The 25,208-nt window shown below is 37.9% G+C and overlaps 1 protein-coding gene across 6 annotated transcripts in view; it reads left to right on the top strand.

Annotated features, from left to right (window-relative positions):
• Positions 1 to 25,208, top strand: part of LOC136886283 (zinc finger protein 1 homolog) — a 134,293-nt gene that overhangs the window by 83,168 nt on the left and 25,917 nt on the right. The window contains exon 1 of one of the 6 annotated variants that reach the window (XM_068230643.1): positions 5,871 to 5,992. The exons of the other annotated variants lie outside the window; for them this stretch is intronic. The gene's annotated coding sequence lies outside the window, so the exon portion shown is untranslated. Of the gene's footprint in view, positions 1 to 5,870; positions 5,993 to 25,208 lie in introns of those variants that run through there. 6 annotated transcript variants of the gene reach the window in all.

Below are 25,208 nucleotides of genomic sequence, written 5' to 3'. Positions count from 1 at the left end.
ACGTTTACAGTTCTCAGGATGACAGTCTGCTGAAGAGCAGAAAAGTTAGATTATGACTAAATAATTGAGGAATGGAAGGAAAATATTTGGAACTTAGGTTTGCTTTCGAACTGAGAGGTTTGCAAAATACGATTGTATTTTTTTCTCTCTCGAGATATCAAAGGCTGCTAATCTCTGTTTGAGTCTTTACCGGGTGGCGCAGATTGGTTGCGCAGGATATACGTTAGTTTTTATTATTATTAGAAAAGTGCACGAATGTGCATTACAACGAATATTGACCGTTTTAGTCTTTGCTATAATCACATAGAGATTTGTCGTTGTTTTTACATCTTGTGATGTGATATATGTCACAGAACTGGTCACACAACGAGCACTCACATTTTTCATTTAGGTCGTGATAAGACATATTTTTACATATTTTATGGTGGTACCCATGCACTGCTACTTTTATTATCTCATGTCTTAGCTTCTGGTTGGCGTTCGTCCATTTTCGATCCAACATGGCATCTGTGCTGTAGAACTCTAGCGGAATTTCTTCTCTCTTCTTCCACCTCTCCGGTATGTGTGCTTCTACATTCTCAAGGTACGTAGAATACAAGGTAGGGATCACGAGAGAGGTGCGCAGTAGCAAAGCAGAGCTGTGACGTCACGCAGGACCCTCGCGTTGAATCTGCTCTGAATGAGCTAGAGGTAGTTCGGATAAGAATCGCTGTGCACGCAGAAGCTAGGTGCTAATAATACACGATAGTAACATATCTGTGGTGTATAAGAAACCGTGTGTGTTTATTTTATGTGATAAAACGTAAAAAGCAGTAATAGCGTACACTTTTCAGGATTTTTTTGTCATGCCATTGCAGGCTGCACAAATCATAGCAGGCACACGAAGGAACGAAACATACACTTTCAGGCATTCCCTAAAGCCACTGACCTAAATAAATGGTGACAGAAGTAATCAAGACGTTATCGAAAGCTATCTTTCTCATCTTCGAGCGTTCGGATGACCATCCTCTTCCGACAGCTGTGACGCGAAAGGTGAGATCATTGCTTCTTAGTCTCAATGCTTCCGAGGTGATAAGAAATTTCATCTGTTCTCCTGAAGATTATGAAACATTACGCCCAAATATGTTACATGCTACTGATGAACTTTATCAAAACTTGGATATTGTGTGCCAGTCTAAGGCCAGCGTTGAGCCCGCAACATCCTATTCTTTACCGGAGGATGAGCAAGGGTACGTTAAAGCCCTTGAAGAGCTAGTAAAACAGCTCGAGGACAGTCGCGAAACCAAGGATCGTGATGAGCTGCTTGAGAACTTCACTGGCTATATTGTAGCGTTTAGGGTAAAGAAGAAGAACCTCGATATAGAAAGCAATTATGGAGAGAAAACCGGTCAAACGACAAGGGGTGGAAATTAGATTTCAAAAAGAGTTCCATTTTTTTTTGCAAGTTGCTTTACGCTGCACCGACACAGGTCTTATGGCGACGATGGGACAGGAAAGGGCTAGGAGTGGGAAGGAAGCGCCCGTGGCCTTAATTAAGGTACAGCCCCAGCATTTGCTTGGTGTGAAAATGGGAAACCACGGAAAACCATCTTCAGGGCTGCCGACAGTGGGGTTCGAATCCACTATCTCCCGAATACTGGATACTGGCCGCACATAAATGACTGCAGCTATCGAGCTCGGTAGTTCCAATTTTACCACGGGAAAGAAATGAAAGAGGATTCTAACATCATCCCAAACCTTACGGATATCCTGAAGAAGAAATTCCCCGAAATTTATGAGGTTGCAAGTTGCTTCGTGAGAAGCCGTTCTTTTTTTCGAATGGACGCTTTAAACAAAAGTATTCAAGAGACTGGGTTTCAGTTAATACAATACTGATAAAGAAAGAAGAAAAGCAAAGAAATTCCACTGATGCTAGGGATAAGTTTGATATTCCTTTTTTTAAATATCAACATTATACTTTTTGTATAACATACCTGTTATTTTTTTATGAATGGCAGTTTATTATGTTGTATACGAAACTAGTGCTAAGAATGTTAATATACAGGCTCATTAATTTATATGGCCTATCTAATGTTAATGGGAAATTTGTCAGTTCCTGGCACTTGGAGGAGAACATTTACTGTACTGTTTGTTTTGTGGACAGTTTCTTAACATTTGCTGTTTGTGTTGTTGACAGTGTAAGCAGTTTCCCAATATTGCTTGTAACAAGGGACATATTTCTTGCAGTCACCAAGCTTTAATGTCGGAGTCTGTAACAAATAGAGCCCCTTGTTATTGTTATCATAGGTGTTGAGAACATGAACATATGGAATGGTCATTCCACTGCGATCACAGTTTTAGCACTGTTTAAACCTTTTATACAGATCGAAATACTTCAGAAACACTGCTGGATTCACACTGTATTTGATTTCCTATTATTACTCTACTGTAATAGTGAAGTGGAATGCCTTTTGTGAGGTGATGTTAAAATATGAATGAAGTTTTCTTATCTCTAACTTGTGGCTAAAACAGAATAGCTTACAGCTGTGTATTAGCCTACCTCATACAGAAGACAAGGCGCTGAGGGTTCACGTTGACGTCACCGACGGCCAAGTGTGGTGGGGAGACCTGCGCGTGATCCCTACCTCTTACTCTAACTACCTTGCTACATTCTTTGTGGATGGCATTGGTAGTTTTATCCTCAGTTCTTCAATAAGGAAGGGTTCCTGTGCTAGTTCGTATGTTAGGCGGGAACGCGTGTATTTTGAGATGCCCATTATGGTCTTTAGGAATTTTGCTGTAACTCCTTCTATGGTGGCCAGGTCTTTATTAGTCTTTCCCATATCAAGTAGATGTTAGTTTCCCCTCGTCCTGCTCATGAGGAGCACCGTAACTGTGTAGCATACAACTGCCCGTGTATCTTATTTTGTTGTTTATCGCTGCCTGTCTTATAAAGAAAGGATTTCCTCGTAATATCTATATGTAATTTATTTCCGTATATTGTTATTGGTTTATATTGTGGCCTACTGTATTTTGCGTAGTGTGTGTGTGTCTCATAGCTCGTTTCTGTGAGATCTATGTTAAGTTGCTGTGTTTCGTGCAGTGAGGTGCACTTGTTTTCTTTTCGTTAGTTGCGTGATCAGTGTAATAGTAGCTGGAGTGAAATTTCTGTGTTCATAGTATCAATGTAGTGTATATATTTGCGTGTGAAATGTCTGTGTATTCACAGTATCATTGCAGTGTATATATTTGTATGTGAAATTTCTGTGTGTTGATAGTACCATTGTAGTATATATATTTGCGTGTCATTTTGCAAAATTTTCAGTGTGAATAAAATTTCTGGGGCGATGACCTGCGATGTTAGGCCCCTTAAAACAAGAAGCATCATCATCATCAATAAAATTTCTTAAATGTGTTAGGCTATAGCAGATGATAGCTGTTCGGAATAACTGACAACAATGCCTGGATGTGCAGTAACTGGCTGTCTGTCATACAGCAGAAAGACGAAAGGAACAGATATCGTGTATCATTCATTTCCTAAAGCTTCAGACCTGCAAAAAGTTTGGATACAAAAATGTAAAAGGAAAGATGTCTTCAATGTAGCTACTTCTACCGTGTGCTCACGGCATTTTACTGAAGCCAGTTATGTTCGCGATTTAAGAGCAGAATTACTGCATTTACCTCCCAGGAAGATCTTGAAAAATGATGCAGTACCTACAGAGAACCTTCCCGGTAGCATTTACAGTAGTAGCCCGGTAAGTGCACAATTATTCGTAAGAAATTTATCAGTTCCACAGTCTTCTGAGCAAAAAATGGAGAACAGATCGAAGAGGCAGTTAGCCAGAGAAACTAAGAAGAGAGCTATAGAGACTCTTCAGAATGTATCTCAGAAGAAAAGAAAAATCAATCAGTCTTTGGCTACTGAAGATATTACCTCAGAGGAAAAAGAGTTCCTTTTAAAGAAAGTGAAGGCACTGGAAGAGCAAAATAGGAAATTAGTTCTCATGTGCACTAAATTACAAATAAAAAATAAATACCTGAATGAAGAACTGAAGAAAGCAAAACAAGAGCTAAGAGAAAAGTCATATTAAAAAGATAGGAAGGTGGAGAGTGAAATTAGTCGCGTTTTGGGCAAACTGCTTTACAGGACTCGGATTAAAATTGTATTGAATGATAAGATGCAGGCCAAGTGGGCCAGAGAAGACATATGCAAGGCAGTAGCATTGCGTGCTGTTTCTCGCAAATGTTACATTTATTTACATAATAAAGGACTCCCTTTGCTCGGGATATCTACTCTAAAAAGATGGGTAAATCGCTCATTCCACTGTCGAAAAGGAATGATCAACGACGTATTCCTACTAATGAAAGCTCAAGCAGAAAGACTTCCTACTTTGGAGCGCGTGTGTGTGATCTGCTTTGATGAAATGAACGTCGACAATAGAGTTTGCTACGACGAAGAAGATGGCATTGTTGGTCCATACAGCAATGTACAGGTAGTAATGGCTTGTGGACTGCTTTCTGCATGGAAACAACCCATATTGTTTGAGTATGACCTGCAAATTACTGCAGATTTGCTTCACAATGTTGTATGCTCCGTAGAAGTTGCAGGGTATAGTGTTGTTGCTATGGTGTCCGACCTAGGACCTAAAAATTGAGGTTTGTGGAAAGAACTGAATGTTACTCATACTAACACATGTTTTCTGAATCCCCCGAAGTCCACAGAAGGGTCTTTGCTGATGTTTCACACCTGTACAAGCTAATGAGAAATCATTTCATAGATGATGGGCTGACTCTTACAGTAAACATCCTTGTTACAAAGCAAATCATTGAAAAGTTGGTCATGTTAGACCACGGTGAGATGAAGATCTGTCCGAAATTCTCGTTGCAACACATAATGTAAAAGGAAGGGAGCGCCAGTGAGTGTACTTCGGCATCCAGCTTTTTTCTAATCATACGGCGCAAGCTATTCTCTTCCTTATGCCTGGCGAGGAACATATTGCTTCTAAATGACTCATTTGATATCCTCAGTGCAGGAACACCTAATGATAAGAAAAAGCTCGTAAGCGGGTACGGTAATGATCATCAGGTCCAAGAAGGAATTCTAAGGCAGCTGTACACATACTGTGAATGGATGAGAGTTGGTAAATCGAGTCAATTGCTCCCATTTCAGAAAGGTTTTGTGACGACCATCTGTTCATTATTTGGCCTTTTTAGTGATCTCCAATATCTCAACATAAAGTGACTGTTCGATTAAACCAAGACTGTCTGGAAAAATTATTTTCTCAGATAAGAGGACTCGGACATTTCTATGAACATCCGCTACCAACCGAGGTGAAATTTAGATTGAGATTGTTACTTCTGGACGCGAACTCAGAAAATGTTCCATTATCCAATAAAGCTGTGGTGATTTCAGAAAATGATAATGTGATACCGACGTCTAAACTTGTGGATATGCTACCGGATATATCTGAAGCATTATGCATGATTGAGGGTGAGACAGAAATTTGGGACATTGCGACAGAAAACTGTGCCTTTAATGATTCATCGCAATCCACAACGACCCCTGATTGTACAGCAGAGGGATTTCGGTACCTCGTCGACTACATCGTCTACCGTGGAAGAAATTATGACAGGTCAATGGGAAATTCCACTAGGGAAATCCTTTCCATTTCTTCTGCTACAGCCCCTCTGGGATGGATAGAAGTGTTATCTCGGAGAGGTCTACTCGTTCCATCGGAAGAATGGCTAAACCAAATAAAGGAATTTGAGTTAATTTTCACGGACCCTCACGGACGTGCTGAACTGTCACGCATACCTAATATTATACGCAAAGTGTGTCAAATAATCAGCAGTAAATTCCCCACTGTACCACTAGAGAACGAGAATATTTATACACATACAACAAATTAACATTCGGGCAAGGACTGAAAAATTCATTGCAGCTCATCGGCAAAAGGCACGACAGTGGATTTCATCTCCAAAAGCAACCACTTCATATCATCTGATCTGACAGGTAGGACTGGGTTCTGATTAAGTGTTTTTCCTGTTCTTTCTTATTCTTTAATTTTAAAAAGTGTCCGACTCGTTGGCTGAATGGTCAGCGTACTGGCCTTCGGTACAGATGGTCCCGGGTTCGATTCCCGGCTGGGCCGGGGATTTTAACCTTCATTGGTTAATTCCAATGGCCCAGGGGCTGGGTGTTTGTGCTGTCCCCAACATTCCTGCAACTCATACACCACACATAACACTATCCTCCACCACAATAACACGCAGTTACCTACACATGGCAGATGCCGCCCACCCTCGTCGGAGGGTCTGCCCTACAAGGGTTGCACTCGGCTAGAAATAGCCACACAAAATTATTATTATTTTAAAAATTGGGAATATCTATCCAGGGTTTCGAATATGAACTTACTTCTGCTGCTGTTAAAATATGTTTTAAGCTTTAATCTCAAAACCTGTGGAAGTGAGTCAGTATATCGTATGTTAACATACGGTAGTTCCATTATGGAAGTTCTGCTGTCAACATTTAATATTGCAAATATTTCATATCTCCAAATATTTATGTTTACAGATTTGAGAGTGTGTAATCTTCCTCAAACTAAATAGAGGAACTTGGAAATGTTAATAAATTTCAAGCATTGGACAGTGTGCCGTCATGTTACATTTACGTCTTATTCGTAATAGAAATAATGAAAACTTACTATGTTGTACTCTCTTTCAATCTTATAACAGCAGTAATCTTTATGTCTGGTCTGCAGTTAGTTCTGAGAAACTGTAATGTTTGCTGGTATTATGGTATTCCTACTGATTTGCGCGCTCTGGGCTCGGCTGCTTTGCTCCTACTGTGACGTCATTTTGTTAACCAATAGCAGCTCGTCTCGTGTTGGGCCCAACCTTTAGTAATGCTAAAGAACCTTGGAGTCTTCGGAAGTATTACTTTAACGTTTCCCTTACTACTTCTACGGTTTTCGGAGATCCATCAAAAGTACCACCGTACGTTACATAAATTAGCCCATTAATGCCTGAAATTTATATATTTTTTGAGATTTACTTATTTATTGTGTTTTGCCACATATTTGAGACCAAAATAAACTAATAAAACACGTTTCAGAATTTTGGGGCCGTTAGGTCATAAAATATTTGATGTTGCCATATGGTAACGCTAAGCGTTTGCACTACCTATTTTTTAACAATGAGTTTTGAAAGTCGAATTTAGGTTGCAAAGTGTTTGATATTGTACGAAAGCAAAAAAAAAAAAAAAGTTGAAATATCTTAGTAGTATCTATTGTAGGAATATGGAATATAAGTTTTTATTCACATCACAGAAAAAAATAAAATTATTGTACAAAGGAGAAAATATTTGTTTGCGGTACAGAGACACAATGTACAGTTCATTGCCTGTCAAAACAAAACACTCATTGGAATAATAGAATAAAATCAAAATAAGAAAACGAAGAATAACTTCAGGTGCAGTTACATACCATAGAGTAACTACGGTAGTCAATTTTTCAGAGGCAGATAAAAGCCCACCTTCAATATCTGCGTGTTAGTCACGGAGATAGAGAATGACAGTCTTTCACTGTCTTCACATCATCCTGTGTGTCCCAATAAGAAGTGAAGTTTAAGGAAGCTGAGATTGTTATCCGTGGAATACTGTGTAGGAGGGATACTGACTGGAGGGTGATTAGGTATGTGGGGAAACTGGGAGTGAAATTTCTAGATCCTAATGGGTGGGTAGGAGATAGGGGTCTGCGCTCAGATGGCCTTCACTTAAACCGCAGTGGCCTAGGGAGCGGTGATAAGGGAACAGGGAACTGGAAATCAAGTAGGGATGACATAAAAATGTTAGTGTTGAACTGTAGAAGTAATGTAAAGAAAGGAATAGAATTGAGTAATTTAATAGATATATATATATATATTTACCAGGTATTGTAATAGGAGTTGAATCATGGCTGAGAAATGATATAATGGATGCAAAAAATTTCTCACGGAATTGGAGTGTGTATCATAGAGATAGGATAGGAATGGTGGGAAAGGGGATATTCATTCTGGTGAAAGAAGAATTTGTAAGCTACGAAAAAGTTAAGGATGACAAACATGAAATTCTAGGTGTAAGGCTCATTTCTAAAGATAATAGGCAACTTGATGTCTTTGGAGTGTACAGACCGGGAAAGAGTAGCACTGATACGGATTCAGAATTATTTGATAAGATAATCAGCTATGCGGGAAACGACATGTAAAGGAATGTGATTGTAGTGGGAGATCTGAATTTACCAGTTGTCAATTGGGAAGGAAATGGGAATGACAGGAAGCTTGACCAACAAATGGCAAATAAGTTAATATGGGAAGCACAGCTGATTCAGAAAGTGATGGAGCCAACTAGAGGGAAAAATATCCAGGATATGGTGCTGGTAAAACCAGACGAGCTCTATAGAGAAACCAAAGTAATAGATGGTATTAGTGATCGTGAAGCTGTTTTTGTCATAGTTCAAAATAAATGTGATAGAAAGGAAAGTCTTAAAAGTAGGACTATTAGGCAGTACCATATGACTTATAAAGCAGGCATGAGGCAGTTTAAAAGTAATAACTATAATCAGTGGAAAACGGTACATAAAAATGTAAACAGGCTCTGGGATGGGTTAAAGCAATTGTTGAGGAATGTGAAATCAGGTTTGTACCTTTAAAGGTGGTAAGGAATGGTAAAGACCCATCTTATTATAATAGAAATAAAGCGGCTAAGAAGGAGGTGCAGATTGGAAGGAAATCGAGTTAGAAGTGGCTGTGGAAGTAAGATTGAAGGAACTTGCTAGGAAATTGAATCTAGCAAAGAAGGCAGCTAAGGATAACATGATGGCAAGCATAATTGGCAGTCATACAAATTTTAGTGAAAAATGGAAGTGTATATACAAGTATTTTAAGGCATAAACAGGTTCCAAGAATGACATTCCAGGAATAATTAATGAACAAGGGGAGTGTGTAGTGAGGATTTTTTTTTGCTTTACGTCGCACCGACACAGATAGGTCTTATGGTGACGATGGGACAGGGAGGGCCGAGGAATGGGAAGGAAGCGGCCGTGTCCTTAATTAAGGTATAGCCCTAGCATTTGCCTGGTGTGAAAATGGGAAACCACGGAAAACCATCTTCAGGGCTGCCGACAGTTGGATTCGAACCCACTATCTCCTGGATGCGAGCTCATAGCTGCGCGCCCCTAACCGTACGGCCAACTCGCCCGGTATGTGAGGATCTTGAAAACGCAGAAGTATTCAGTCAGCAGTATGTAAAGATTGTTGGCTACATGGATAATGTCCAGATAGAGGAGGAGACTAATGCTAAAGAAGTATTAAAATTTGCATATGATAACAATGACATTTACAATAAAATACAAAAGTTGAAAACTAGAAAAGCAGCTGGAATTGATAAGATTTCAGGGGATATACTAAAGACAATGTGATGGGATATAGTACCATATCTGAAGTACTTATTTGATTATTGTTTGGTTGAAGGAGCTATACCAAATGAATGGAGAGTTGCTACAGTAGCCCCTGTGTATAAAGGAAAGGTTGATTGACATAAAGCTGAAAATTACAGTCCAGTAAGTTTGACATGCATTGCATGTAATCTTTGGCAATGCATTCTTTCTGATTATATTAGACATGTTTGCAAAATTAATAACTGGTTCGATAGAAGGCAGTTCGGTTTTAGGAAAGCTTATTCCTCTGAAGCTCACCTTGTGGGATTCCTCAAATCAAATCAAATCAAATCAAATCAAAATCTCTTTATTTGCAAATGAGGTGTCTACCTCGGTGGCAAATGGTACACTAAAATACATTATTGTCAAGCACTAAATATTAAATTAACAAGAGAAGAAAATTTTTCCTATAATACAATATTATACAATTTACGCTAACAATGTTTTCTATTAAACACACAGCTCATCCTTAATAAATTTATATTGTTTACAAAATTCTACTTATAATATCTCCTGTACTACTTACAAATATAATCAACTGATATACAGTATGTGGAATTACTTCGAATGATACTATACAACTGGTATAACATTAATATTTACATTGCATTTATTTATTTACTTTTTTTTTTTTTTACCCGTTCTGGATCCTAAGTAGTATAACGACCTGCTGCGTCTTAACCAGAGCCCCTTTTGCCACCACTTTTCAGAGTTCCTGAAGGGCCTTCACAGCTACCGTAGCGGTCCCAGGGCCCTCGAAGTCCCCACTGTACTTCACCCCTACAGGCAGTCCCCTACTTTGGCTGTCCAAACTCCTTAGACCAGGGGATGGAATTAATTTATTCACACACATTTTTTTATTTACAATAACCTGCACCGGTCGAATGCCCTCTAACACTTCATTTATTTTCTCTGTTGCTGTTTATTCTCTTCTTGAATATCTGTACAGATTTTGGAAAAGGATCAAACACTACCCCTGGTAAACTGTTCCACTCCTTCACACCCTTCCCAATGAATGAAAATTTACCCCAATCGCTTCTGCTAAAATTCCTTCTAATTTTATATTTGTGGTCAGTCCTGCCGATATAATTATTTTCCAACTGAAGCCTCTCACGGATATCTCCCCATGCTTCTTCTCCTGTATAGGCTCTATATAATCCTGTAAGTCTAGTTTTCTCCCTTCTCTTACTTAAAGTTTCCCACCCAAGTTCCTTTAACATTTCTGATACACTACTCTTTCTCCTGAAATCCCCTGTTACAAATCTTGCTGCTTTCCTCTGCACACTATCTATTTCTTTTATTAGGTATTCTTGGTGAGGATCCCAAACACTGTTTGCATATTCCAATAATGGACGAACCATACTCAAGTAACTTTTTTCTTTTAATTCTTTGTTGCATCCTTTAAGTAGCCTCATTATGACATGTAATGATCTGTATGCTTTCCCAACAATGTCATCAATATGACCCTTCCAGTGCAAATTACTTTCAAATCTCACACCTAAGTATTTGCACTTGCCATCTTTTGGGATAACTACCTCATCCAAAGTATATTCAAATTCAGTTTTAAAGCTCCTGTTTGTAAAAGTTGTAACAGTTGATTTGCCTCCATTAACCTTCATATTATTTTCTTCAACCCATTGTTGGATACTATCAAGGTCCCTTTGTAATTCTGAACAATCCTCAATGTTGTTTATTTCTCTATAAACAATTATGTCATCTGCATACAATCTTATTTTTGATGTTATATTGTTCCCTAAATCATTTGCGTATATTAAGAAAAGTAACGGACCGATTATACTACCCTGTGCAATTCCCTTCCAAACTTTCTCTTCCTGAGATACATTATTTCCTACTTTGACTTTCTGAACCCTTGAATTTAGAAATGCTTTTATCCAACGTGTAACCCTTACGTCCAATCCTATTCCCTCCAATTTCTTTAATAATATTCCATGTTCCACTCTATCAAACGCTTTGGAAAGATCTATGGCTATGCAATCTAACTGACCTCCTGAATCCAACTGATCTGCTATGTCCTGCTGAAATCCTACGAGTTGTGCCTCACAAGAATATTTCTTTCTAAATCCATACTGGCTCCTCATGAACCAATTTTTATCATCACATATCCCTCTGATGTACTTTGATATTAAACTCTCCAGAATTTTACAAACTATACTGGTCAGGCTGATTGGTCTGTAGTTCTCTGGTTTCCTTTTATCACCCTTTCCTTTATAAATTGGTATTATTATAGATTCCTTCCATTCCTTTGGTATTACACTATTATTTATGACATAGTCAAAGAGAAATTTTAAATAAGGCACTATGTACCACCCCATTGTCTTTAATACCTCCCCAGTAATTTGATCACTTCCTGCTGCTTTTCCTTGCTGAAGCAGTTGGATTTCTCTGAAAATATCTTCGTTTGTGAATGAGAAGCTTCTTGTTTCCCTCTGTCTCTCTCCCTCTCTATCTTCTGTTTCGGTTTCCAACTCTTGACAATCATCTACTGAATCTCTAAATTCCCTACTAAATAGGTTTGCTTTCTCAGTATCTGTTAAATAGTGTTCACCCCCTTCTCCCACCATTGTAGGAATTTGGATTCCTTTTCCTTTTTGATTCCTGATATATGAATACAGCTTTTTCCATTTCCCTTTGTGGTCATTACCCTCTTGAAGTATGCCATTCATATAATTCTCTTTTGCTTCCTTTTTCACTCTATTCAGTTCCCTCATTAGCTGTTTTCTAGTTTCTCTACTCTCCCTACCCTCTTTGATTTTCCTGTTTACTATTCTACATTTTCTTTTTAATTTTCTTATTTCCCTTGTATAATAAACAGGGTCTGAGGTCATTTTACCCTTCTTAACAGGTACAAATCTCTTCTCTCCTTCCCAAATAATTCCTTTAAATTTAGCCCAAAGTGTATCCACGTTACTTCCTTCACTTATCCAACAACTGAATTGTAATTTAAGGTAAGTCCCAAATTTATCAACTTTAGTTTTTCTGTACAATTTCTTGTCTTGTGTAGCCCTCTTATTAAGCCTTTTTGGTACGAGTCCTACATCCATTATTACAGCCTTATGGTCTCCTATTCCTTCAATTACCTCAGTTTTATCAACAATTTCCCATGGTTTAACCAAGAATACATCTAGTAAGTTATTGAGACGAGTCGGTTCTTGTACTACTTGTGTAAATCCTCCCTCCCAAATTAACTTATTTGCCAGTTTCTGTTCATGGGCTTCACTTGCAGCTCCTTTCCATTCAACTTCAGGCAAATTTAGATCTCCCCCAATTATTACCATATCATTATTATTGTTTTTACAAGTATAATCTATTATTTTTTCAAAGATTTCCATGTCTCTTTCCTCTCTTCCAGGCCTGTATGTTCCTATAATTCCCACCTCCTTCATATTATCACAAACTAATTTTATCCCTAATATTTCATCCCTTTCATCGGTAAACCATTCATGTGAACAGTAAGTTTCCTTCACCAGAATAAACACCCCCCCTCCCTTTTTATCTCCTCGGTCTCTACGATAGACTGTGTACCCTTCTGGAAATACTTCTCTATTACCCACCCCTTCTTTCAACCACGATTCCACTCCTATCACCACATCAGTCTCATAAGATTCCATCAATGTACCGAATTTTAATTGTTTATTTACTACACTTTGACAGTTTACCAAGAGCAATCTCAGACCCCCTTCCTCCCTAAAACTTGACTGTTGCAATTGGGTAACTTGAAATTCCTTACTATCCTGAGTTTCTTTTTCTAGCTGACGGAGCCAGCTTGAAGTACAGCTGGCTCTTTCTACTAGTTTTCCTGGTCAGTATTATAACTCAAGGGAGTTGCCTGTTTTACAGTACATATCTTAAGATTAATAAAATCTAGAACAATATTTGCTATCTTCCGTTTACCTGAATTGTTTAGATGGAGGCCATGTTTTGTATAACAGTATCTCTCAAAACTGCTGCATTCAATAACCTGAGTATTCCGAAAATGTTTACAAATTTTAACAATATCTGTATTGACCTTGTCCACTTCAATGTTCACACACGAGTCTCTACTCAAATCATGCCTGTGGGGCACGTTCACTACAAAAACGTTAGTGTGGGTCAGCTTCCCTAGTGTATGTTTAAGTTGTGATCTTACATTCCTGGCGTCGTCGCGAGCTACGTCGTTTGTCCCACCGATGATAAGCACTGCATCGCCGCTCCCGAAGTTACTAGTTGCTGCTTCTACGTTTTCCACAACACTGCTGATAGAAGCTCCTGGATATATTTCTCCGGTTGCTGCTATATTCTCGTCGTTAATCAATCCCGCAATTCCCCTTCCTTGGCTATCACCAAACACAGCTACCTTCGCTGATTTAGGCCTAACTGGGTCTTGAATCTGAATTCTAGGCCTAAATTTTAAACTCGGCACGGCAACGGATCGCGATGATTTGGTTTCACGCGCGCGATCACTTTCTTCCAGGATTAAATTATTTAGGGCAGAAAACCTATTTCTAATGTTTATTTCCGGAAATTCAGTTGTAGATTTCTTCTTAGCCGGCCATCCACGAACTACTTGACACCACGTGCTCGAGTTTGTTACTTGTACCGGTATATCACTCGAAGAATGGTCAGTCCCAAATTCTAGCGATCGCAGTCTTTCTTTTAATTCTTGATTTTCAACTTTAAGAGTCTCATTGTCCTTTTTTAGAATGTTTATAATTTCTAATGCACTTTTATATTCCTCATCGACTGTTTTCGGTGCTTCGTCAACGCCGTCCCCAACAACAACATTCCGAACACACTGCTCACAAATCCAGTCAACATTTTCATTAGTTTTTACGTCTCTAGGGCAATTTCCGCACTTATAATGCCACCATCGATCACATGAATCACACAACATTCCATTTTTCACTAATTTTCGACATTTTCCGCACTTTTCGTCACATTTTACGGTTAATTTACTCGGAGAATAAAACACTACGTCGTCATTACCGGGCGCAAGATATAGCAGATATCTTGGATTCAGGAGGTCAAATGGACTGTATCGTGATTGACCTATCTAAAGCATTTGATAGGGTGGATCATGGGAGACTACTGGCAAAAATGAGTACAATTGGACTACACAAAAGAGTGACTGAATGGGTTGCTATATTTCTAGAAAATAGAACTTGGTGAATTAGAGTAGGCGAAGCTTTATCCAACCTTGTGATAATTAAGAGGGAAATTCCTCAAGGCAGTATTATTGGACCCTTATGTTTTCTTTTTTTTTTTTGCAAGTTGCTTTACGTCGCACCGACACAGATAGGTCTTGTGGCGACGATGGGACAGGAAAAGGCTAGGAGTAGGAAGGAAGCGGCCGTGGCCTTAATTAAGGTACAGCCCCAGCATTTGCCTGGTGTGAAAATGGGAAACCACGGAAAACCATCTTCAGGGCTGCCGACAGTGGGGTTCGAACCTACTATCTCCCGAATACTGGATACTGGCCGCTATGTTTTCTTATATATATAAATGATATGAGTAAAGATTTGGAATCAGTGGTAAGGCTTTTTTCGGATGATGTTATTCTGTATAGAGTAATAAATGTTACAAGATTGTGAGCATCTGCAACGTGACCTCGATAATTTACTGAGATGTTCAGCAGGCAGTGGTATGTTGATAAACGGGGATTAAAAGTTAGGTTGTGAGTTTCACAAATAGGAAAAGTCCTCTCAGTTTCATTTACTGCATTGATGGGATGAAAGTTCCTTTTGGGGACCATTGTAAGAATCTAGGTGTTAATATAAGGAAAGATCTTCATTGGGGTAATCACATAAATGGGATTGTAAATAAAGGGTACAGATCTCTTCACATTGTTATGTGGGTGTTTAGGGGTTGTAGTAAGGATTAAAGGAGAGGGCATATATGTCTCTGGTAAGAACCCAATAACACTTTCGGTGGATATTGAAAACACACATTTTGTATTTACGTACATTTTAATACGGACCTAACATGAGAGTTATAACGTGTAAGTGGTATGTTCCGAGCTGTCAGTGAAGTGATGGCGTGGAATGACATTAGTAGACAAATAAGTTTGAGTGGCGTCTTTAAAAGTAGGAAAGATTACAATGTTCTCATGCCCGTTTATGCCGCAACTAACTACATCAGAAACACAAGACACCCTCAGGGGTGATAAGTAAGGGATTGACATGTTCCCAAAAAATGGTGTGGATCAAGGGAAATGGACAGATATCGGCAAATAATGAACCATCAAATACATATCAATGGTAGATGATTTATTACAAAATTTTTGTCATCCTGAGAACTATGATTATGTAATATTGATCACAAATTTTCAATTTTACTCTCAATCTTGATGTACATCCAAAAATAAAACAAATGGGATGGTACATGTTAATAAATTCCTACTAATTCTGACAGAATTTTACATTGAATCATCGCTTTCGAATTTATTGAATGTTAATTTTTATTTGTTAAGAGAGTAATGGTCGTATGCATTCAAATCATGCCAGAAAATCTGGAACAAGATTTTAAATGTTAAGTTACATGACTGGTCAAAATATGAAAATACAAAAATAGTAATTTTAAGTTTCACTTAATTTTGCTTGATTAAATATCCCTCCCATTTAACTCGACATTTTAGTTATTATCTGTTCAGCGTAACCTCAGAATACACTCGTTTTTACGAGACAAAAGTAAGAAAGTAAAAAATTAAGATTAAATCATTAACCATGTATAATGACCTTAACACAACGCCAAAACTTAGGACAACAATGGTGACACTCATCAATAAATTACAGTAAAATAAAAATCACTCAACCTGTTGAAATAATAAAAAGAAATGCACGTAATAAATCTCCCGTTACCATCATCTACCAAGGAAAGAAATGCAACCAACTATGACTAGAAATACTATTTTGCAAATATTACAAGACGTCTCCACACGTTTTCATCCATTTTAATGGAGATGAAATACTCCCATAAATGATGGCGTGAAATAGCAGTAATCAATCCGATGGAAATAGTCTGGGTGATGGTGACTGACAATGCCTGCATCGAACGCAAGTCGTTACGAAAATCTATCGAATATTGAGGAATTGTGTAGTATCATACAGCTACGATTTAATATCATTGTGATGACGCTCATCCAGTATGACAAGAGGCTCTAATAATGTCATACGCTCAATTTTATTTTATAAGAAGACATGTGGTTTACCTCGTGGTTCGATAATACTTTGTGAAGACGCTACCGTCTATGGTTCTCTCACAGAAAACAACTACATGCAGATATCTGAAATGACGATAAATTATCTCTAAATATTCATTCATCATTACATACAACATAGCGGAAAATAGACTACATGTGCTTATGATCATTATGATGTGAAGATTTGTCCCCAAATAGCACATAAAATTATCCTAATCCAATACAACATCTCTCCACATGGCATAATATGAGAGGAAAAATATCAATATAATTCGCAACATCCGCCCAAAATATAACGGATAAAATTACATAAATGACTCGAACCACACATGAATGCAATAATCAAACAATGCCCTCTCATAAAATTATGAAATCAGATTCAGAAGGAATCTATCCTTATTGCTAGCGCAGCATTCGTACATCAGATGAGCTTACTCCCTTACGAAAATGTAGCAAACACTTTTGGGAAAAATATGGGAGAAATAAACTCCAAAGGATAAAAATATTACATGTGCACATTCCTCAATATCATAATAATTGAATGGAAAAAGTAATATTCACTAAAGGTTAGCCAATTGCTAATATTTAAACCAGATACCCATCCGATGACATGACTTACTCAAACCCGCACAGTCGATGATCTTGACATTCAGTCATCACGCACATTAAAAATCGTATAATTAAAAAAACACAGACTTAACGTCGTATAATGCAAGAAAATGACATGGTAAATTTGCTAAAAATCTACTCAAACGACTATTCAACCAATAATCCCTTCAAGAAGCAAGTTAACTACTTATAACAGCTACATAGAACAGATAATACCCAGTATGAATGAATTGTCAACTTAACTTGGATGTCTTGATGACCCTGGTTTCCTTCTAGGCTGGATTCATGGCATTAGGACGCTGTGTCGGCATCGGTTCTCCCTCTTAGTGCTGCATGATGAGATGGGTGATGTCTTCAGGGCAAATAAATATCCTAATGCTTTTCTTCATTGCCTCGTCCGCTTACGAACTGGTACTTCTTGATGTTCAACTGAAACTTAAATGAAAATATTAGTATTGAATCTCACCTCGTGGCTTTACAATTGACACGTAATGATACGTACTTTCTTCATGAACACTATTGACATCTGCTATGAATCTAGATGGTCTGTTAAACGATCGAGAAATGAGACTGTTCCCCTCGTGGTGGTGAGCAACAGCTGTCCAGGTCTACAAGACCTCCTCTCTGCGTACTGAATCTAACAGCAAGTGAGCACATGAAATGACATGTAGTGAGTGAGAGAGTCCTTTCCTGTGTACACCACATATATTCTGAGCTCGGACATCCAGCGTACCTCGTGGTTCGATTGACATCCTAAATTCTTCAATGTTGTAAATAACATGTCCCATGGTTCCTTATTAATTAATTAGTAAATTCCGTAATTAATTTTATTTCATAATATTATTATTTATATCTTCCTACCCAAAATATGTTATCAAATCTTTTATACATACTCGTTGGAGAATGTTTGTTAAGACGCCGAATCTGAAATTTTGAGATTACAGGAATTTTCAAATGTATTCTCATGGATGGAGAGTCCAGCAGTATTAATAAATTTATCCGTCTCTTTTTGCGGTGATAACGTTGGTCTTCACCCCTCAACAGGTTATATAAAAGAAAAAAGAAAGTTACCTCTTTGATTTCGCCAGCGAACACTCGGTGTGGAACACGTGGTGTACAGTCTCGTCACATAAAATTCACTACCAATTACAATAGACCTAAAATGTCACAATATGAAGATGAAGTTGGAATTCAAGAGGACAAATTGGTGCAAATATTCATTTATAGGAAGGGGAGTTAGGGATTGGAATTACTTACTAAGGGAGATGATCAATAAATTTCCAATTTCTTTGAAGTCATTTAAGAAAAGACTAGGAAAACAACAGATAGGGAATCTGCCGCCTGGGCGACTGCCCTAATTGCAGATCAGTAGTGATTGATTGATTGATTGATTGATTGATTGATTGAAAAATGCTTGGAGGGCAAATGATTGTATCCAGAAATGAAAAGTATGACGGTAAAGCAAAGAATTTCATCAAAAGTTATTTTTGGGTCTGTACAATTTAAAAACACTGCATACTTTTTAGTCTCCCAAACTAAATGTTTGATCAGTTGGTTATCTGCAAACAATTCAAAAATATCAACAATAGTCATGGATTTTCACTTGCTATAACTAGGCTCCGGAATTGTCAACAGTCGCCCAATATTAAAACTAGCCCTTTTGGTCTATCTTGTTTTGTAATTTGATTTATTATTTTCTCTATCAGTTATGCGCTCTTTCGCAGCATCGGGTATTGAAACAGATCTTGCATTAGTAGACGGTAAAGGCACTTCGTCCTCTGGTAACACACCTTCACCATCGTAACTAATCTCGATTCTTTAATTGTTTACAAGCTTCATTTCAGCACTGACACGTAACTGTCAAGAGCTGAGATTATCAATAAGTCCACCATCATCTTCATCACTAGGAGCCCTCATCTGTAAGTATACTTACATGGGCGGTTCTACAAAAATATCACCATCAAGATCTTCAGTCAGTAGCATATTCATTGCTTCTAAAAGATAAAATCCCTTCCTGCAATGAAGATGTATGAGTTAGTATAAAGTATCATGATCTTACAGCTGCAGCAATTTTACTAAGTATAAATGCCTAGCGTTGCCATTTGATTCAACGAGGACTACTATGGCATTGTGCGTCGGTACTATTTCAAATGCGTACAACATATTTAAGTGTGCACAGCACTACTGTAAACATAATCGAATGAAACAGCTTCACTTATAGATTTTATATCCTTCCTACATGAAGCCGGCAGCCATTTCGCAGGAATCTTAAAATAACCAACAGCCCACCACTCCTTGTGTCACAACAATAGTTTTTAAAATTAAATAAATGTGATTACTCAATTCTATAAACTCTTCTCTAACTGTCGGATAACATTACAATCTTCCAGATTATTTCTTGTTGTCAACAGTATTAAAAGAAAAAGGTGCAAATATCGTTGCCATATGGCAACACACGGCGCTAATGGGTTAAATGCCTGAAAATGCGACATATTGAACGAGACTAAGGGTGATGTAGGGGTACTTCAAAAATAGAATTCCAGCGTATTAGGTCGTGTCGAGGGGGTAAAACTTTACTAACGGGGGTGCAAGAGAGAGTTTAGTAATTCAACATGGCACGGCTTTCACAATGTGCTACAGAAGGCTGCCAACTAAGGTGCAACTAGTGACAAGATCACTGGTCTGGTTTGATTAGATTATTGGCTAGTGATGGGACCATTGGTATAGGTAGGTTAGACCATTGGTCTTGGGTCAAGCAAAGCGACCCACATATTTCTAGTACTATGGGTGTGCGGCGTGGTGGCCGGGTGAGCGCTTAGGTGGGGAGAGAGGAGCATCTGGCAGTAAACTATTATTCAATAATTAAAACACTGATCTGCTTATTTTCAGTATAGGGGGCGTGGGGGGCGCAAATGCAGAGGATAATGTTTTTATGGCTTCATTGTCAGCATCATCACCAACATTTGTCAGTATTATCACCACTACCGGTACTACACTTGCTTGACCCACTGTCATCACTCCCTTCATTGTCGACTAGATTCATTACAAAGTTATCAATTGCATCTTCCATCATGCCATCTTTTTCCCAATTATTGTATTCTGTTTGCTGCATTTCACAACAGAAAGTAGCCTGGTGGGCTTTTGTAATGGTTGCTATTCTTTCATGTACTAATGTTTGCAGTAGTGTTAGGGACATATCGCCTGTAGTATTGTGTGACCTTGCATAATCTTTTACTTTATGCCAAGCAAGTCCAATTGGATTCAAGTTGCACATGTAGGGTGGTAATCTCACGACAATGCGTCTGTGATTGGCAAATAGGTTATCGATGTAATATTTCTTTTATTTAGGTCAAATTTCTTCAGTGAGAGTTAAGTGAATGTGTTTTCCCATATTTTTTTCCATGTTGTCATAGTAGGACATGCCATATCTAGTCATGGGGTACGTGAACGAATCGTATCCATGAAATTTCATTATAACTTTTGTCCCAAATGGAAGATGACAATAGCTTTTACTCAAATAAAGTGTAAAATCTGTGGTAAATTAATAAATAATATTATATATTTTACTTGTAGGGAATAATATGGATACATACTTTACTACCTTACAACTACTTTTCTGCTATGTTTCAGTGCTTCCGTATGTGTTTTATTTGTGTAACGCTTCAGTGTGTGATGTCTTTGCTTGTTTCCTTCATGTTGCTCATTCGTTGTCACTTCATGATAGTGCTGCAAAGGAAAAATGAAATATGGCATCATTTCCTGAATTGTATCGCAATATGCAGGAATTATTAGGCTATAGAAAGCTATGGCCTATGTACATCAAAAGAATTCTGTGGACTAGCGAACTTAAATATACAGATATATTACCGATGTCAATGGTTGTTTTTTGGGGGGGGGCGGGAATGGTTGTCCTATGGACTCTTCCATTGAATTTTTGAAAGGTTGTAGATGAAAGTCTAACATGTTAACTCAAAAAATATTTAGGAAACTTCATGGGAATCTGGAAGTGGTTGGAGAAATATGTGTAAGAAGAAAGGATGGATATTTTGAAGAAACAAACATATTACGACATATCATTAGGGCGAGTTGTGAACTTGTGCCCTAAGTCATTCATTAAGTTATTTGTTTATTGGTCCAGGGATCATGCTATTTTCCTTTCAACAAAAAAGTAATATATTTATTGGTCCAGAAATTGTGCTATTTTTCTTTCAACAAAGAAAGTGATATATTTATTGGTCCAGGGATTGTGCTATTTTTCTTTCAACAAAAATCATTTTTGTGGTACCTACTTATGATATTTCTGTGTAATCTGCAGCACCAAGTTATTGAATGCTTCCTTAGTTGATTTTCTGTACACGTCAAGTTAAATGAACTGCTCAGTATGCTCCAGGATCAGTTTGGAGTTCATTTCTCCCATGCTTCTGGCATACCGTTTCAGCCGTGCCCAGTAGCCTTCTACATGGTTGGTTCAGGCACCCCAGTGATTGGATCAATTACATTTTTGCTATGATTAACAGTTTTATGTACGAATGGTGAACCCTCCCCTAAAGTAGATAATATGGCATAACCCTGCCAGCAGTCAGTCCATAGTTCCATTCCAGTTAGAAGGTAGAACATGTTCTAAAATAATGCCAGTTAATGTTTTTGATTTTTTTATCAGCCTTTTACTTATAGTTATGAATTTCATTGGGTTCCGTACTGAAGTGGGATTACAGTAAATAAAGCCACATAAATAATCATTACCCTCCCCCTTTTTTTAGTGTCATAAAGGCCGAAAATCCATTTTTGTTTAACTATTCTTCCAACATTATGTTTCCTTTTGGTAATCACACTTTTGTCCAACTGAACAGCAGTGCCTACACCACCAAACTGAAATTTGTCTTTATCATTTATCAATGGCCACAAACAAATGTTGCAGAAATATCTGTATTGCTGCATCCAGAATGCTTGGTCATATTCATAATATTGGCAGTCGCAAACATGCAAGATTTAGAGGCCCTGCACTTTTTGCACCTGGAACTGTAGCTTAACACTTCACTCTCTTTCTTTACCAATGTGCAGTTGCCTCTACAGTTTCTGCTGACACATCTGCCTTCCTTTGGCAGTAGCCTTAGTTCTTGTAGCTTCCTTAAAACATGATCATTTGCCTCGTTCAAGAACGTAATAACATCCTCAATATTACTGACCTCCATTTTCCTGTTTGAACTGCCCACACTAGTCATATGGACAAAGATAATGTGAATTTACAGACATAGTACTCCCTTTCGTCGGTGCTAGTCCTGGACTTCAAGAAAGAAACAAAAGACAGCACAAGCAAGCGGAATGAAACGTAAGGGAGTCCTGTCTACAGCCCATAAGTATGTATATATATTTGTCTAGTAATGACTGTATTTATTAATTTACCGCAGATGTAATTATTATCTTCCATTTGGCACAAAAATTGCAATGAAATTTCGTGGATGTGATTCGTTCACATAACCCTTGTCATGTAGTTTAACCTCTCACTCTTTAGGGATCTCTTTTTAGGTGGTTTGTCAACTTGTCTCCCATGGTAGGGGCAGTGTCCATTACGATGATGCAAGGCTTGTCCATTTTTGCAAAGCTGGGAGTTATGCTCTCATTGATCCACTTTTCAGAATTTTCCAAATTCATCTGGCCATGATAGTGACTGGAAGCATTACTCACTTTGTAAACCAGCTCGCAGCCTTCTATAAAACTGGGCAAACCTCCAATATGTGCAGTTATAAATCTGTTGGAAACGGTTATATTTGTTACACCCCCACAACATCAGTATGTTGCCACCATTTCCTAAAGATCAGATTTGCTTCTGCCCAGCTTTCATCTGGTTACAATATTAGCATACCTTCCTGTCTGAATTTTTTGGTTTTCTGTACAGAGAAAGGAAATAAAAACTTCGTAACACATCAAGCAAATGCCGGGGCTGTACCTTAATTAAGGCCACGGCCACTTCCTTCCAACTCCTAGCCCTTTAATGCCCCATCATCGTCATAAGACATATCTGTGTCGGTGCAACGTAAAGCAAAAAAAAAAAAAAAAAAAAAACTTTGTATACCGATCAACAATAAGTTACTTTAAGATGTATTAAAGTGTGGTAATAATCAGATATTGTGCCCACTATGGCAAACTAGCGAAAGTGACGAACTAGGGAATCTGCAGTGTTGTATTTTTGGTCTAGATTTTATTATTTATATAATGTCTAATGTTTGACAAAGTCTCACATCTGCAGCTCATTCTGTATGGCTAACAATTTGCAGAATCATTAGTTTGCTTGAGGGGGGACGATTTCAAAGTGAGTGCTCGGTTGGAAATGGAAAGAAATACCAAAACTTTATTTTGTTCAACCTGTGTTGAAATTTTAATTGGATACAATAAAAATTTCTGCTCCACATAATTAAACACAGAATAAAATTAGCTAAATTTTGATGTAGCTTGTTTCCATGTGGGACAAAGGATAAACGTTTTATTAACATATTAAGTTGTGTCTATACTTTTTTCTACGGTGGTAGGCCTTCCTTAAGATGTTTTCTTCGAGATGTGCTATACAGAGGGTAAAAGTAAATGACAACAGTGTAACTGCAAATTTTTTATTTCCAAATTTACATAATCCTTCATTTCAGTTTTTGTTCGGTTTTAGCCATAAGAATAGATAGTAGTACATCCATACTTTTCTAGAAAAATAAATACCAGTAGAGTTGTGTTACCAGACATAATTTTGCAAGTGCTAAGGATTAAGTTTATTTTGTCCATTAATTGTGAAGTTTTAGCCTTTTCAATTACTTTTTTTGAGAAAGAAGTGTCATTGCTTGTTACAGCATATGAGTAGTGGAAAAGTTAAGAGATTGATATTGATAAATTTAATAACAAAATTTTCCCTATTATTCAACAGTTACTTACAGCACAGGCTTCTTGAGCAAGTGTTAAAAGAATCTTTTCATCGTTTGGGTCTGGGTTAGTGCATTCAAAAGTACATAATTGGGTAGGCACAGACAAAGCCTTGAAGCTTGCGTATTGAATAGTGATGTGAAAATGTAAACACTCAACAGAAAATAAAATCATCATCATTTCCCCTTATCCAGCTCATGCCAGGTCGGGGTATTATGGAACTTCTTCATCTTCTTCTTTCCTTCCACCATTCCTCTTCCACGATCTTGTTCCAGTCTAATTTTGTCTTCTTCTGCCACTCTTCACAGATTCAATCCGCCTTGTTCTAGGTCTTCCTGTTGCTCTCTTGCCCTCGCACTTTGCCTCCAGCATCTGTCTTGGAATTCTGTTCTCCTCTATCCTCCTTACATGACCAAACCACCTTAGTTTATTCTTTTCTACTCTCTCATTTAGCTTTCCTATCCCAACTTCATTCCTAATGTCTTCATTTCTCACTCTTTCTCGTTCCTATCATACTTCTTAGGAATTTCATCTCACTGGCTTGAATTCTACTCTCTTGTCTGCTAGTCAAAGTCCAAGTCTCAGCTGCATAAGTCAGTATGGGTTCATAGTACATTTTGTACTTTATCTCTTTACTTTTCCTTGGTACTTCTTTGCTCCAAACAGGTGTTCTTACACTTGGTAGAATGCATTAACTTGCTGTACCCTCCTGTTAATCTCCATGTCCACCCTAGCATTTTGCATTAATTCATTTCCTAGGTATTTAAAGCTGTCCACAATTTCTAAACTCTGACTTCCAATTTTTGCAGTGCCCTTTCCTTGCCTTTCTCCTCTTGACATCATCATAGTCTTGCTTTTCTCTGTACTGATTTTCATGCCATACTTCTCAATTTTTTCATTCAGTACATCTAGTTGTTGTTACACTTCTTTGCTGTTCTTTCCCCAGATCACATCATCATCTGCAAATAGCAGTATTTTAATCTCTTTATCTCCATAGGCTTCCTTTGTTTCCTTTACAATTTTGTGACAGCACACTCCCCTGTTTTAGT

Source organism: Anabrus simplex, chromosome X, assembly GCF_040414725.1.
Source record: "Anabrus simplex isolate iqAnaSimp1 chromosome X, ASM4041472v1, whole genome shotgun sequence".
NCBI lineage: Eukaryota > Metazoa > Arthropoda > Insecta > Orthoptera > Tettigoniidae > Anabrus > Anabrus simplex.
This window is presented reverse-complemented; position numbering and strand designations above follow the sequence as displayed.